General features: G+C 47.0%; 8 non-coding genes and 1 pseudogene across 8 annotated transcripts; all 9 read left to right on the forward strand.

Annotated features, from left to right (window-relative positions):
- Positions 1-675: 675 nt before the first annotated feature.
- LOC142288497 (U2 spliceosomal RNA) lies at positions 676-866 on the forward strand. Its single transcript, XR_012749263.1, has one exon. It is a non-coding gene; the product is annotated as a U2 spliceosomal RNA (small nuclear RNA).
- Positions 867-2,254: 1,388 nt separating this feature from the next.
- On the forward strand, positions 2,255-2,407 carry LOC142288504 (U2 spliceosomal RNA; annotated as a pseudogene).
- A 764-nt stretch (positions 2,408-3,171) lies between these two features.
- Positions 3,172-3,360, forward strand: LOC142288500 (U2 spliceosomal RNA). The gene has a single exon (XR_012749266.1). It is a non-coding gene; the product is annotated as a U2 spliceosomal RNA (small nuclear RNA).
- A 1,387-nt stretch (positions 3,361-4,747) lies between these two features.
- On the forward strand, positions 4,748-4,938 carry LOC142288473 (U2 spliceosomal RNA). The gene has a single exon (XR_012749239.1). It is a non-coding gene; the product is annotated as a U2 spliceosomal RNA (small nuclear RNA).
- Positions 4,939-6,325: 1,387 nt separating this feature from the next.
- Positions 6,326-6,516, forward strand: LOC142288474 (U2 spliceosomal RNA). The gene has a single exon (XR_012749240.1). It is a non-coding gene; the product is annotated as a U2 spliceosomal RNA (small nuclear RNA).
- A 1,387-nt stretch (positions 6,517-7,903) lies between these two features.
- Positions 7,904-8,094, forward strand: LOC142288475 (U2 spliceosomal RNA). The gene has a single exon (XR_012749241.1). It is a non-coding gene; the product is annotated as a U2 spliceosomal RNA (small nuclear RNA).
- A 1,387-nt stretch (positions 8,095-9,481) lies between these two features.
- LOC142288476 (U2 spliceosomal RNA) lies at positions 9,482-9,672 on the forward strand. Its single transcript, XR_012749242.1, has one exon. It is a non-coding gene; the product is annotated as a U2 spliceosomal RNA (small nuclear RNA).
- Positions 9,673-11,059: 1,387 nt separating this feature from the next.
- Positions 11,060-11,250, forward strand: LOC142288477 (U2 spliceosomal RNA). The gene has a single exon (XR_012749243.1). It is a non-coding gene; the product is annotated as a U2 spliceosomal RNA (small nuclear RNA).
- A 1,387-nt stretch (positions 11,251-12,637) lies between these two features.
- Positions 12,638-12,828, forward strand: LOC142288478 (U2 spliceosomal RNA). Its single transcript, XR_012749244.1, has one exon. It is a non-coding gene; the product is annotated as a U2 spliceosomal RNA (small nuclear RNA).
- The last annotated feature ends 391 nt before the right edge of the window (positions 12,829-13,219 follow it).

Below are 13,219 nucleotides of genomic sequence, written 5' to 3' on the forward strand. Positions count from 1 at the left end.
CCCCCTCTAACCTTTGATAGTAAGCTTTTCTGTAGTCTGCCTGTTGATGTATTTTCCGTTTGAACTGTGCACAACATGAAGAGACGGAACACTGGCGGCTTGTCACAATGCCCCCGCTGACATCACAATAGCGCTGCTGCCTAGAAAACAAGCTGCGCAGCAGAAGTTGTTCTTTGGGTGGGAGGGTGGGCTAGTGTAAGGAGGGGCAAGCTCTTTTTTTCCCGGGTGGTAGGGGGATGACAGGAGAAGGGATGCGGGTGGTGAGAAGGGTACAGAGGGCAGGGTTTGGGGGCTGGGAAGGAAAGGGAAAAGATTAGGGTTTGGGGATGATGAAAGGGCTTTCTACGGGTAAGGATGGCAAAGGGTGGCAGTGACGGAAAGTCAGGCAACCTGTCCTGTCCGTCTTTTTGTATCGTGAATTGGAAAGACTGCAAGGGGGAGGGGAGTTGCTTGCGCCCTAAAGGAGGAGTTATTCAGATTCATTGCAGTGGGGGGCGGCGGCTGCAAAACGCACCATTCTTCTTGTTTTTGCTCTGCAAAGCAGCCTTTTCAAGGGTTGGCTTGGGTGACAAAATGTCTTCTGTAGGCGTGGGTTTGTCTCCCTCTCGCTCTCTCTCCCTAAGATGTGTCCGGCATAGGCCAGGGTGCCACTCGAGGCCCAAACCAATTCTGGTTATCGCTTCTCGGCCTTTTGGCTAAGATCAAGTGTAGTATCTGTTCTTATCAGTTTAATATCTGATACGTCCCCTATCTAGGGACCATATATTAAATGGATTTTTAGAACAGGGAGATGGAAAAAGAGCTTGCTCTGTCCACTCCACGCATTGACCTGGTATTGCAGTACCTCCAGGACCGGTGCACCCCTTCTTAACCCAGTTTCCAAAAGCAGAACTCAATTCACCTGATTCATATTAGCCCGATTTAATGAATTGGAAGAAAGCATACGTCTTCATATGCACCTCAATTTGGCCCATTCACTTTTCACACTTCCTCCTTTTGTTTTTTATCTTTCACACTTTTGACTTTCTTTATTCATCCAAATAGCAAACTCATCACCACTCAACCTGACCAACTCGCCTATGTCCCGTGCTGCAGTTCTCTGTCTTATCTAGATCATTTGCAATTGAATGGAATAGATCCCTTTTGGACAAAGTGGATTCACCTGCTGCTGCAGTGACCACAGGTGTGATAAGATCTAGAATTGGCATCTGGTGCGATCTCTCCGCTTCCACTCCAAAGAAAGTTACCTGTTTATTCCTATCATGCATTGGTTTTTGGGGTTTTCTTTGAGTAATGATGATCTCTTTAGTAGTCTGTTGGCGCCCTCTCCTGGAGGAATAGTTTGCTTGCTCTTGGACATTCTAAAAGAGAGGTCATGATAGACATTGAGCTTCTGAGCTCAATTGGGGACAGTCATGGGTGATGAATGTTTGCAACCTGCTGCAAAGCCTCATACCGCAATATAAGGAACGTCAAATACTAAGAAAGGGCGGCCTATGAAAGAATTACTACTTTCAATAAGTACACTTAAACGGCTAATTGGGAATAGAAAAACTGTAAAAAGCCCTCTGAGAAAGCCCCCCTCTAACCTTTGATAGTAAGCTTTTCTGTAGTCTGCCTGTTGATGTATTTTCCGTTTGAACTGTGCACAACATGAAGAGACGGAACACTGGCGGCTTGTCACAATGCCCCCGCTGACATCACAATAGCGCTGCTGCCTAGAAAACAAGCTGCGCAGCAGAAGTTGTTCTTTGGGTGGGAGGGTGGGCTAGTGTAAGGAGGGGGCAAGCTCTTTTTTTCCCGGGTGGTAGGGGGATGACAGGAGAAGGGATGCGGGTGGTGAGAAGGGTACAGAGGGCAGGGTTTGGGGGCTGGGAAGGAAAGGGAAAAGATTAGGGTTTGGGGATGATGAAAGGGCTTTCTACGGGTAAGGATGGCAAAGGGTGGCAGTGACGGAAAGTCAGGCAACCTGTCCTGTCCGTCTTTTTGTATCGTGAATTGGAAAGACTGCAAGGGGGAGGGGAGTTGCTTGCGCCCTAAAGGAGGAGTTATTCAGATTCATTGCAGTGGGGGGCGGCGGCTGCAAAACGCACCATTCTTCTTGTTTTTGCTCTGCAAAGCAGCCTTTTCAAGGGTTGGCTTGGGTGACAAAATGTCTTCTGTAGGCGTGGGTTTGTCTCCCTCTCGCTCTCTCTCCCTAAGATGTGTCCGGCATAGGCCAGGGTGCCACTCGAGGCCCAAACCAATTCTGGTTATCGCTTCTCGGCCTTTTGGCTAAGATCAAGTGTAGTATCTGGGCCTTTTGGCTAAGATCAAGTGTAGTATCGTTCGAAAAGGTGGTTTAAGGCTCCGGCCACCTTAGTACAATGATGCAATGCACACTGGAAGGTTGCGCTTGTTAGTACTTTGGGAGGATAGTATATCCATCTAGAGGAAACCATGGCCCTACCAGGATCGAGGCTATTAGACTGAGTAAGTGTGGGGGCTATGGTGCAATGTGCCCCAGGATTGACGCCCCTGGAGTGAGTCTGAGCTTGCTGGCTTGGGACCCCGGCGAGCCTTGGGCTCTGTAGCACACCGTACCTTGCCCTTTCATACTTTCTGAGCATATTGCTCTATCCCGGCCTTCTGGCTAGGAAAGGAAATTTTTATAATCATGGTCGGAGGTCCGTTCAGCTTTGGGCTGAGAAACCAACACCCGGTTGGAGGTCCGGGTCAGCTTTGGCTGAGAAACCAACACCCGGTTGGAGGTCCGGGTCAGCTTCGGCTGAGAAACCAACACCCGGTTGGAGGTCCGGGTCAGCTTCGGCTGAGAAACCAACACCCGGTTGGAGGTCCGGGTCAGCTTCGGCTGAGAAACCAACACCCGGTTGGAGGTCCGGTTAGCCTTGGGCTGAGAAACCAACACCGGTTGACGGTCCGGGCAGTTTCGGCTGCGAAACCAACAACTAGTAGCTCTCTACTCCACTTGGGTAAGATGCCTGGATGGACGCTGGGAGCAACGACAAGGCTCAACCAGGCTTCGGCTTGGGGGAGCACCGAAGATCCCTGACCCTTGCTGTGGCCTTCTGGCTCGGAGGGACGGGGTTGATTTTTGGGGACCCTCTCCTCACGGAGGGGTCCACACGAATCCTAGCCTTTGCACTGTTTTTGGTGTGACTTCGGTCATGCATTTTTTGCGGTGCTTTGGAAAGCTTCATTAAAAAATCTGTTCTTATCAGTTTAATATCTGATACGTCCCCTATCTGGGGACCATATATTAAATGGATTTTTAGAACAGGGAGATGGAAAAAGAGCTTGCTCTGTCCACTCCACGCATTGACCTGGTATTGCAGTACCTCCAGGAACGGTGCACCCCTTCTTAACCCAGTTTCCAAAAGCAGAACTCAATTCACCTGATTCATATTAGCCCGATTTAATGAATTGGAAGAAAGCATACGTCTTCATATGCACCTCAATTTGGCCCATTCACTTTTCACACTTCCTCCTTTTGTTTTTTATCTTTCACACTTTTGACTTTCTTTATTCATCCAAATAGCAAACTCATCACCACTCAACCTGACCAACTCGGCTATGTCCCCGTGCTGCAGTTCTCTGTCTTATCTAGATCATTTGCAATTGAATGGAATAGATCCCTTTTGGACAAAGTGGATTCACCTGCTGCTGCAGTGACCACAGGTGTGATAACATCTAGAATTGGCATCTGGTGCGATCTCTCCGCTTCCACTCCAAAGAAAGTTACCTGTTTATTCCTATCATGCATTGGTTTTTGGGGTTTTCTTTGAGTAATGATGATCTCTTTAGTAGTCTGTTGGCGCCCTCTCCTGGAGGAATAGTTTGCTTGCTCTTGGACATTCTAAAAGAGAGGTCATGATAGACATTGAGCTTCTGAGCTCAATTGGGGACAGTCATGGGTGATGAATGTTTGCAACCTACTGCGAAGCCTCATACCGCAATATAAGGAACGTCAAATACTAAGAAAGGGCGGCCTATGAAAGAATTACTACTTTCAATAAGTACACTTAAACGGCTAATTGGGAATAGAAAAACTGTAAAAAGCCCTCTGAGAAAGCCCCCCTCTAACCTTTGATAGTAAGCTTTTCTGTAGTCTGCCTGTTGATGTATTTTCCGTTTGAACTGTGCACAACATGAAGAGACGGAACACTGGCGGCTTGTCACAATGCCCCCCGATGACATCACAATAGCGCTGCTGCCTAGAAAACAAGCTGCGCAGAAGAAGTTGTTCTTTGGGTGGGAGGGTGGGCTAGTGGAAGGAGGGGGCAATCTCTTTTTTTCCCGGGTGGTAGGGGGATGACAGGAGAAGGGAAGCGGGTGGTGAGAAAGGTACAGAGGGCAGGGTTTGGGGGCTGGGAAGGAAAGGGAAAAGATTAGGGTTTGGGGATGATGAAAGGGCTTTCTACGGGTAAGGATGGCAAAGGGTGGCAGTGACGGAAAGTCAGGCAACCTGTCCTGTCCGTCTTTTTGTATCGTGAATTGGAAAGACTGCAAGGGGGAGGGGAGTTGCTTGCGCCCTAAAGGAGGAGTTATTCAGATTCATTGCAGTGGGCGGCGGCTGCAAAACGCACCATTCTTCTTGTTTTGGCTCTGCAAAGCAGCCTTTTCAAGGGTTGGCTTGGGTGACAAAATGTCTTGTGTAGGCGTGGGTTTGTCTCCCTCTCGCTCTCTCTCCCTAAGATGTGTCCGGCATAGGCCAGGGTGCCACTCGAGGCCCAAACCAATTCTGGTTATCGCTTCTCGGCCTTTTGGCTAAGATCAAGTGTAGTATCTGTTCTTATCAGTTTAATATCTGATACGTCCCCTATCTGGGGACCATATATTAAATGGATTTTTAGAACAGGGAGATGGAAAAAGAGCTTGCTCTGTCCACTCCACGCATTGACCTGGTATTGCAGTACCTCCAGGAACGGTGCACCCCTTCTTAACCCAGTTTCCAAAAGCAGAACTCAATTCACCTGATTCATATTAGCCCGATTTAATGAATTGGAAGAAAGCATACGTCTTCATATGCACCTCAATTTGGCCCATTCACTTTTCACACTTCCTCCTTTTGTTTTTTATCTTTCACACTTTTGACTTTCTTTATTCATCCAAATAGCAAACTCATCACCACTCAACCTGACCAACTCGGCTATGTCCCCGTGCTGCAGTTCTCTGTCTTATCTAGATCATTTGCAATTGAATGGAATAGATCCCTTTTGGACAAAGTGGATTCACCTGCTGCTGCAGTGACCACAGGTGTGATAACATCTAGAATTGGCATCTGGTGCGATCTCTCCGCTTCCACTCCAAAGAAAGTTACCTGTTTATTCCTATCATGCATTGGTTTTTGGGGTTTTCTTTGAGTAATGATGATCTCTTTAGTAGTCTGTTGGCGCCCTCTCCTGGAGGAATAGTTTGCTTGCTCTTGGACATTCTAAAAGAGAGGTCATGATAGACATTGAGCTTCTGAGCTCAATTGGGGACAGTCATGGGTGATGAATGTTTGCAACCTACTGCGAAGCCTCATACCGCAATATAAGGAACGTCAAATACTAAGAAAGGGCGGCCTATGAAAGAATTACTACTTTCAATAAGTACACTTAAACGGCTAATTGGGAATAGAAAAACTGTAAAAAGCCCTCTGAGAAAGCCCCCCTCTAACCTTTGATAGTAAGCTTTTCTGTAGTCTGCCTGTTGATGTATTTTCCGTTTGAACTGTGCACAACATGAAGAGACGGAACACTGGCGGCTTGTCACAATGCCCCCCGATGACATCACAATAGCGCTGCTGCCTAGAAAACAAGCTGCGCAGAAGAAGTTGTTCTTTGGGTGGGAGGGTGGGCTAGTGGAAGGAGGGGGCAATCTCTTTTTTTCCCGGGTGGTAGGGGGATGACAGGAGAAGGGAAGCGGGTGGTGAGAAAGGTACAGAGGGCAGGGTTTGGGGGCTGGGAAGGAAAGGGAAAAGATTAGGGTTTGGGGATGATGAAAGGGCTTTCTACGGGTAAGGATGGCAAAGGGTGGCAGTGACGGAAAGTCAGGCAACCTGTCCTGTCCGTCTTTTTGTATCGTGAATTGGAAAGACTGCAAGGGGGAGGGGAGTTGCTTGCGCCCTAAAGGAGGAGTTATTCAGATTCATTGCAGTGGGCGGCGGCTGCAAAACGCACCATTCTTCTTGTTTTGGCTCTGCAAAGCAGCCTTTTCAAGGGTTGGCTTGGGTGACAAAATGTCTTGTGTAGGCGTGGGTTTGTCTCCCTCTCGCTCTCTCTCCCTAAGATGTGTCCGGCATAGGCCAGGGTGCCACTCGAGGCCCAAACCAATTCTGGTTATCGCTTCTCGGCCTTTTGGCTAAGATCAAGTGTAGTATCTGTTCTTATCAGTTTAATATCTGATACGTCCCCTATCTGGGGACCATATATTAAATGGATTTTTAGAACAGGGAGATGGAAAAAGAGCTTGCTCTGTCCACTCCACGCATTGACCTGGTATTGCAGTACCTCCAGGAACGGTGCACCCCTTCTTAACCCAGTTTCCAAAAGCAGAACTCAATTCACCTGATTCATATTAGCCCGATTTAATGAATTGGAAGAAAGCATACGTCTTCATATGCACCTCAATTTGGCCCATTCACTTTTCACACTTCCTCCTTTTGTTTTTTATCTTTCACACTTTTGACTTTCTTTATTCATCCAAATAGCAAACTCATCACCACTCAACCTGACCAACTCGGCTATGTCCCCGTGCTGCAGTTCTCTGTCTTATCTAGATCATTTGCAATTGAATGGAATAGATCCCTTTTGGACAAAGTGGATTCACCTGCTGCTGCAGTGACCACAGGTGTGATAACATCTAGAATTGGCATCTGGTGCGATCTCTCCGCTTCCACTCCAAAGAAAGTTACCTGTTTATTCCTATCATGCATTGGTTTTTGGGGTTTTCTTTGAGTAATGATGATCTCTTTAGTAGTCTGTTGGCGCCCTCTCCTGGAGGAATAGTTTGCTTGCTCTTGGACATTCTAAAAGAGAGGTCATGATAGACATTGAGCTTCTGAGCTCAATTGGGGACAGTCATGGGTGATGAATGTTTGCAACCTACTGCGAAGCCTCATACCGCAATATAAGGAACGTCAAATACTAAGAAAGGGCGGCCTATGAAAGAATTACTACTTTCAATAAGTACACTTAAACGGCTAATTGGGAATAGAAAAACTGTAAAAAGCCCTCTGAGAAAGCCCCCCTCTAACCTTTGATAGTAAGCTTTTCTGTAGTCTGCCTGTTGATGTATTTTCCGTTTGAACTGTGCACAACATGAAGAGACGGAACACTGGCGGCTTGTCACAATGCCCCCCGATGACATCACAATAGCGCTGCTGCCTAGAAAACAAGCTGCGCAGAAGAAGTTGTTCTTTGGGTGGGAGGGTGGGCTAGTGGAAGGAGGGGGCAATCTCTTTTTTTCCCGGGTGGTAGGGGGATGACAGGAGAAGGGAAGCGGGTGGTGAGAAAGGTACAGAGGGCAGGGTTTGGGGGCTGGGAAGGAAAGGGAAAAGATTAGGGTTTGGGGATGATGAAAGGGCTTTCTACGGGTAAGGATGGCAAAGGGTGGCAGTGACGGAAAGTCAGGCAACCTGTCCTGTCCGTCTTTTTGTATCGTGAATTGGAAAGACTGCAAGGGGGAGGGGAGTTGCTTGCGCCCTAAAGGAGGAGTTATTCAGATTCATTGCAGTGGGCGGCGGCTGCAAAACGCACCATTCTTCTTGTTTTGGCTCTGCAAAGCAGCCTTTTCAAGGGTTGGCTTGGGTGACAAAATGTCTTGTGTAGGCGTGGGTTTGTCTCCCTCTCGCTCTCTCTCCCTAAGATGTGTCCGGCATAGGCCAGGGTGCCACTCGAGGCCCAAACCAATTCTGGTTATCGCTTCTCGGCCTTTTGGCTAAGATCAAGTGTAGTATCTGTTCTTATCAGTTTAATATCTGATACGTCCCCTATCTGGGGACCATATATTAAATGGATTTTTAGAACAGGGAGATGGAAAAAGAGCTTGCTCTGTCCACTCCACGCATTGACCTGGTATTGCAGTACCTCCAGGAACGGTGCACCCCTTCTTAACCCAGTTTCCAAAAGCAGAACTCAATTCACCTGATTCATATTAGCCCGATTTAATGAATTGGAAGAAAGCATACGTCTTCATATGCACCTCAATTTGGCCCATTCACTTTTCACACTTCCTCCTTTTGTTTTTTATCTTTCACACTTTTGACTTTCTTTATTCATCCAAATAGCAAACTCATCACCACTCAACCTGACCAACTCGGCTATGTCCCCGTGCTGCAGTTCTCTGTCTTATCTAGATCATTTGCAATTGAATGGAATAGATCCCTTTTGGACAAAGTGGATTCACCTGCTGCTGCAGTGACCACAGGTGTGATAACATCTAGAATTGGCATCTGGTGCGATCTCTCCGCTTCCACTCCAAAGAAAGTTACCTGTTTATTCCTATCATGCATTGGTTTTTGGGGTTTTCTTTGAGTAATGATGATCTCTTTAGTAGTCTGTTGGCGCCCTCTCCTGGAGGAATAGTTTGCTTGCTCTTGGACATTCTAAAAGAGAGGTCATGATAGACATTGAGCTTCTGAGCTCAATTGGGGACAGTCATGGGTGATGAATGTTTGCAACCTACTGCGAAGCCTCATACCGCAATATAAGGAACGTCAAATACTAAGAAAGGGCGGCCTATGAAAGAATTACTACTTTCAATAAGTACACTTAAACGGCTAATTGGGAATAGAAAAACTGTAAAAAGCCCTCTGAGAAAGCCCCCCTCTAACCTTTGATAGTAAGCTTTTCTGTAGTCTGCCTGTTGATGTATTTTCCGTTTGAACTGTGCACAACATGAAGAGACGGAACACTGGCGGCTTGTCACAATGCCCCCCGATGACATCACAATAGCGCTGCTGCCTAGAAAACAAGCTGCGCAGAAGAAGTTGTTCTTTGGGTGGGAGGGTGGGCTAGTGGAAGGAGGGGGCAATCTCTTTTTTTCCCGGGTGGTAGGGGGATGACAGGAGAAGGGAAGCGGGTGGTGAGAAAGGTACAGAGGGCAGGGTTTGGGGGCTGGGAAGGAAAGGGAAAAGATTAGGGTTTGGGGATGATGAAAGGGCTTTCTACGGGTAAGGATGGCAAAGGGTGGCAGTGACGGAAAGTCAGGCAACCTGTCCTGTCCGTCTTTTTGTATCGTGAATTGGAAAGACTGCAAGGGGGAGGGGAGTTGCTTGCGCCCTAAAGGAGGAGTTATTCAGATTCATTGCAGTGGGCGGCGGCTGCAAAACGCACCATTCTTCTTGTTTTGGCTCTGCAAAGCAGCCTTTTCAAGGGTTGGCTTGGGTGACAAAATGTCTTGTGTAGGCGTGGGTTTGTCTCCCTCTCGCTCTCTCTCCCTAAGATGTGTCCGGCATAGGCCAGGGTGCCACTCGAGGCCCAAACCAATTCTGGTTATCGCTTCTCGGCCTTTTGGCTAAGATCAAGTGTAGTATCTGTTCTTATCAGTTTAATATCTGATACGTCCCCTATCTGGGGACCATATATTAAATGGATTTTTAGAACAGGGAGATGGAAAAAGAGCTTGCTCTGTCCACTCCACGCATTGACCTGGTATTGCAGTACCTCCAGGAACGGTGCACCCCTTCTTAACCCAGTTTCCAAAAGCAGAACTCAATTCACCTGATTCATATTAGCCCGATTTAATGAATTGGAAGAAAGCATACGTCTTCATATGCACCTCAATTTGGCCCATTCACTTTTCACACTTCCTCCTTTTGTTTTTTATCTTTCACACTTTTGACTTTCTTTATTCATCCAAATAGCAAACTCATCACCACTCAACCTGACCAACTCGGCTATGTCCCCGTGCTGCAGTTCTCTGTCTTATCTAGATCATTTGCAATTGAATGGAATAGATCCCTTTTGGACAAAGTGGATTCACCTGCTGCTGCAGTGACCACAGGTGTGATAACATCTAGAATTGGCATCTGGTGCGATCTCTCCGCTTCCACTCCAAAGAAAGTTACCTGTTTATTCCTATCATGCATTGGTTTTTGGGGTTTTCTTTGAGTAATGATGATCTCTTTAGTAGTCTGTTGGCGCCCTCTCCTGGAGGAATAGTTTGCTTGCTCTTGGACATTCTAAAAGAGAGGTCATGATAGACATTGAGCTTCTGAGCTCAATTGGGGACAGTCATGGGTGATGAATGTTTGCAACCTACTGCGAAGCCTCATACCGCAATATAAGGAACGTCAAATACTAAGAAAGGGCGGCCTATGAAAGAATTACTACTTTCAATAAGTACACTTAAACGGCTAATTGGGAATAGAAAAACTGTAAAAAGCCCTCTGAGAAAGCCCCCCTCTAACCTTTGATAGTAAGCTTTTCTGTAGTCTGCCTGTTGATGTATTTTCCGTTTGAACTGTGCACAACATGAAGAGACGGAACACTGGCGGCTTGTCACAATGCCCCCCGATGACATCACAATAGCGCTGCTGCCTAGAAAACAAGCTGCGCAGAAGAAGTTGTTCTTTGGGTGGGAGGGTGGGCTAGTGGAAGGAGGGGGCAATCTCTTTTTTTCCCGGGTGGTAGGGGGATGACAGGAGAAGGGAAGCGGGTGGTGAGAAAGGTACAGAGGGCAGGGTTTGGGGGCTGGGAAGGAAAGGGAAAAGATTAGGGTTTGGGGATGATGAAAGGGCTTTCTACGGGTAAGGATGGCAAAGGGTGGCAGTGACGGAAAGTCAGGCAACCTGTCCTGTCCGTCTTTTTGTATCGTGAATTGGAAAGACTGCAAGGGGGAGGGGAGTTGCTTGCGCCCTAAAGGAGGAGTTATTCAGATTCATTGCAGTGGGCGGCGGCTGCAAAACGCACCATTCTTCTTGTTTTGGCTCTGCAAAGCAGCCTTTTCAAGGGTTGGCTTGGGTGACAAAATGTCTTGTGTAGGCGTGGGTTTGTCTCCCTCTCGCTCTCTCTCCCTAAGATGTGTCCGGCATAGGCCAGGGTGCCACTCGAGGCCCAAACCAATTCTGGTTATCGCTTCTCGGCCTTTTGGCTAAGATCAAGTGTAGTATCTGTTCTTATCAGTTTAATATCTGATACGTCCCCTATCTGGGGACCATATATTAAATGGATTTTTAGAACAGGGAGATGGAAAAAGAGCTTGCTCTGTCCACTCCACGCATTGACCTGGTATTGCAGTACCTCCAGGAACGGTGCACCCCTTCTTAACCCAGTTTCCAAAAGCAGAACTCAATTCACCTGATTCATATTAGCCCGATTTAATGAATTGGAAGAAAGCATACGTCTTCATATGCACCTCAATTTGGCCCATTCACTTTTCACACTTCCTCCTTTTGTTTTTTATCTTTCACACTTTTGACTTTCTTTATTCATCCAAATAGCAAACTCATCACCACTCAACCTGACCAACTCGGCTATGTCCCCGTGCTGCAGTTCTCTGTCTTATCTAGATCATTTGCAATTGAATGGAATAGATCCCTTTTGGACAAAGTGGATTCACCTGCTGCTGCAGTGACCACAGGTGTGATAACATCTAGAATTGGCATCTGGTGCGATCTCTCCGCTTCCACTCCAAAGAAAGTTACCTGTTTATTCCTATCATGCATTGGTTTTTGGGGTTTTCTTTGAGTAATGATGATCTCTTTAGTAGTCTGTTGGCGCCCTCTCCTGGAGGAATAGTTTGCTTGCTCTTGGACATTCTAAAAGAGAGGTCATGATAGACATTGAGCTTCTGAGCTCAATTGGGGACAGTCATGGGTGATGAATGTTTGCAACCTACTGCGAAGCCTCATACCGCAATATAAGGAACGTCAAATACTAAGAAAGGGCGGCCTATGAAAGAATTACTACTTTCAATAAGTACACTTAAACGGCTAATTGGGAATAGAAAAACTGTAAAAAGCCCTCTGAGAAAGCCCCCCTCTAACCTTTGATAGTAAGCTTTTCTGTAGTCTGCCTGTTGATGTATTTTCCGTTTGAACTGTGCACAACATGAAGAGACGGAACACTGGCGGCTTGTCACAATGCCCCCCGATGACATCACAATAGCGCTGCTGCCTAGAAAACAAGCTGCGCAGAAGAAGTTGTTCTTTGGGTGGGAGGGTGGGCTAGTGGAAGGAGGGGGCAATCTCTTTTTTTCCCGGGTGGTAGGGGGATGACAGGAGAAGGGAAGCGGGTGGTGAGAAAGGTACAGAGGGCAGGGTTTGGGGGCTGGGAAGGAAAGGGAAAAGATTAGGGTTTGGGGATGATGAAAGGGCTTTCTACGGGTAAGGATGGCAAAGGGTGGCAGTGACGGAAAGTCAGGCAACCTGTCCTGTCCGTCTTTTTGTATCGTGAATTGGAAAGACTGCAAGGGGGAGGGGAGTTGCTTGCGCCCTAAAGGAGGAGTTATTCAGATTCATTGCAGTGGGCGGCGGCTGCAAAACGCACCATTCTTCTTGTTTTGGCTCTGCAAAGCAGCCTTTTCAAGGGTTGGCTTGGGTGACAAAATGTCTTGTGTAGGCGTGGGTTTGTCTCCCTCTCGCTCTCTCTCCCTAAGATGTGTCCGGCATAGGCCAGGGTGCCACTCGAGGCCCAAACCAATTCTGGTTATCGCTTCTCGGCCTTTTGGCTAAGATCAAGTGTAGTATCTGTTCTTATCAGTTTAATATCTGATACGTCCCCTATCTGGGGACCATATATTAAATGGATTTTTAGAACAGGGAGATGGAAAAAGAGCTTGCTCTGTCCACTCCACGCATTGACCTGGTATTGCAGTACCTCCAGGAACGGTGCACCCCTTCTTAACCCAGTTTCCAAAAGCAGAACTCAATTCACCTGATTCATATTAGCCCGATTTAATGAATTGGAAGAAAGCATACGTCTTCATATGCACCTCAATTTGGCCCATTCACTTTTCACACTTCCTCCTTTTGTTTTTTATCTTTCACACTTTTGACTTTCTTTATTCATCCAAATAGCAAACTCATCACCACTCAACCTGACCAACTCGGCTATGTCCCCGTGCTGCAGTTCTCTGTCTTATCTAGATCATTTGCAATTGAATGGAATAGATCCCTTTTGGACAAAGTGGATTCACCTGCTGCTGCAGTGACCACAGGTGTGATAACATCTAGAATTGGCATCTGGTGCGATCTCTCCGCTTCCACTCCAAAGAAAGTTACCTGTTTATT

This window comes from Anomaloglossus baeobatrachus, unplaced genomic scaffold (assembly GCF_048569485.1).
Source record: "Anomaloglossus baeobatrachus isolate aAnoBae1 unplaced genomic scaffold, aAnoBae1.hap1 Scaffold_835, whole genome shotgun sequence".
NCBI classification, from domain to species: Eukaryota; Metazoa; Chordata; class Amphibia; order Anura; family Aromobatidae; genus Anomaloglossus; species Anomaloglossus baeobatrachus.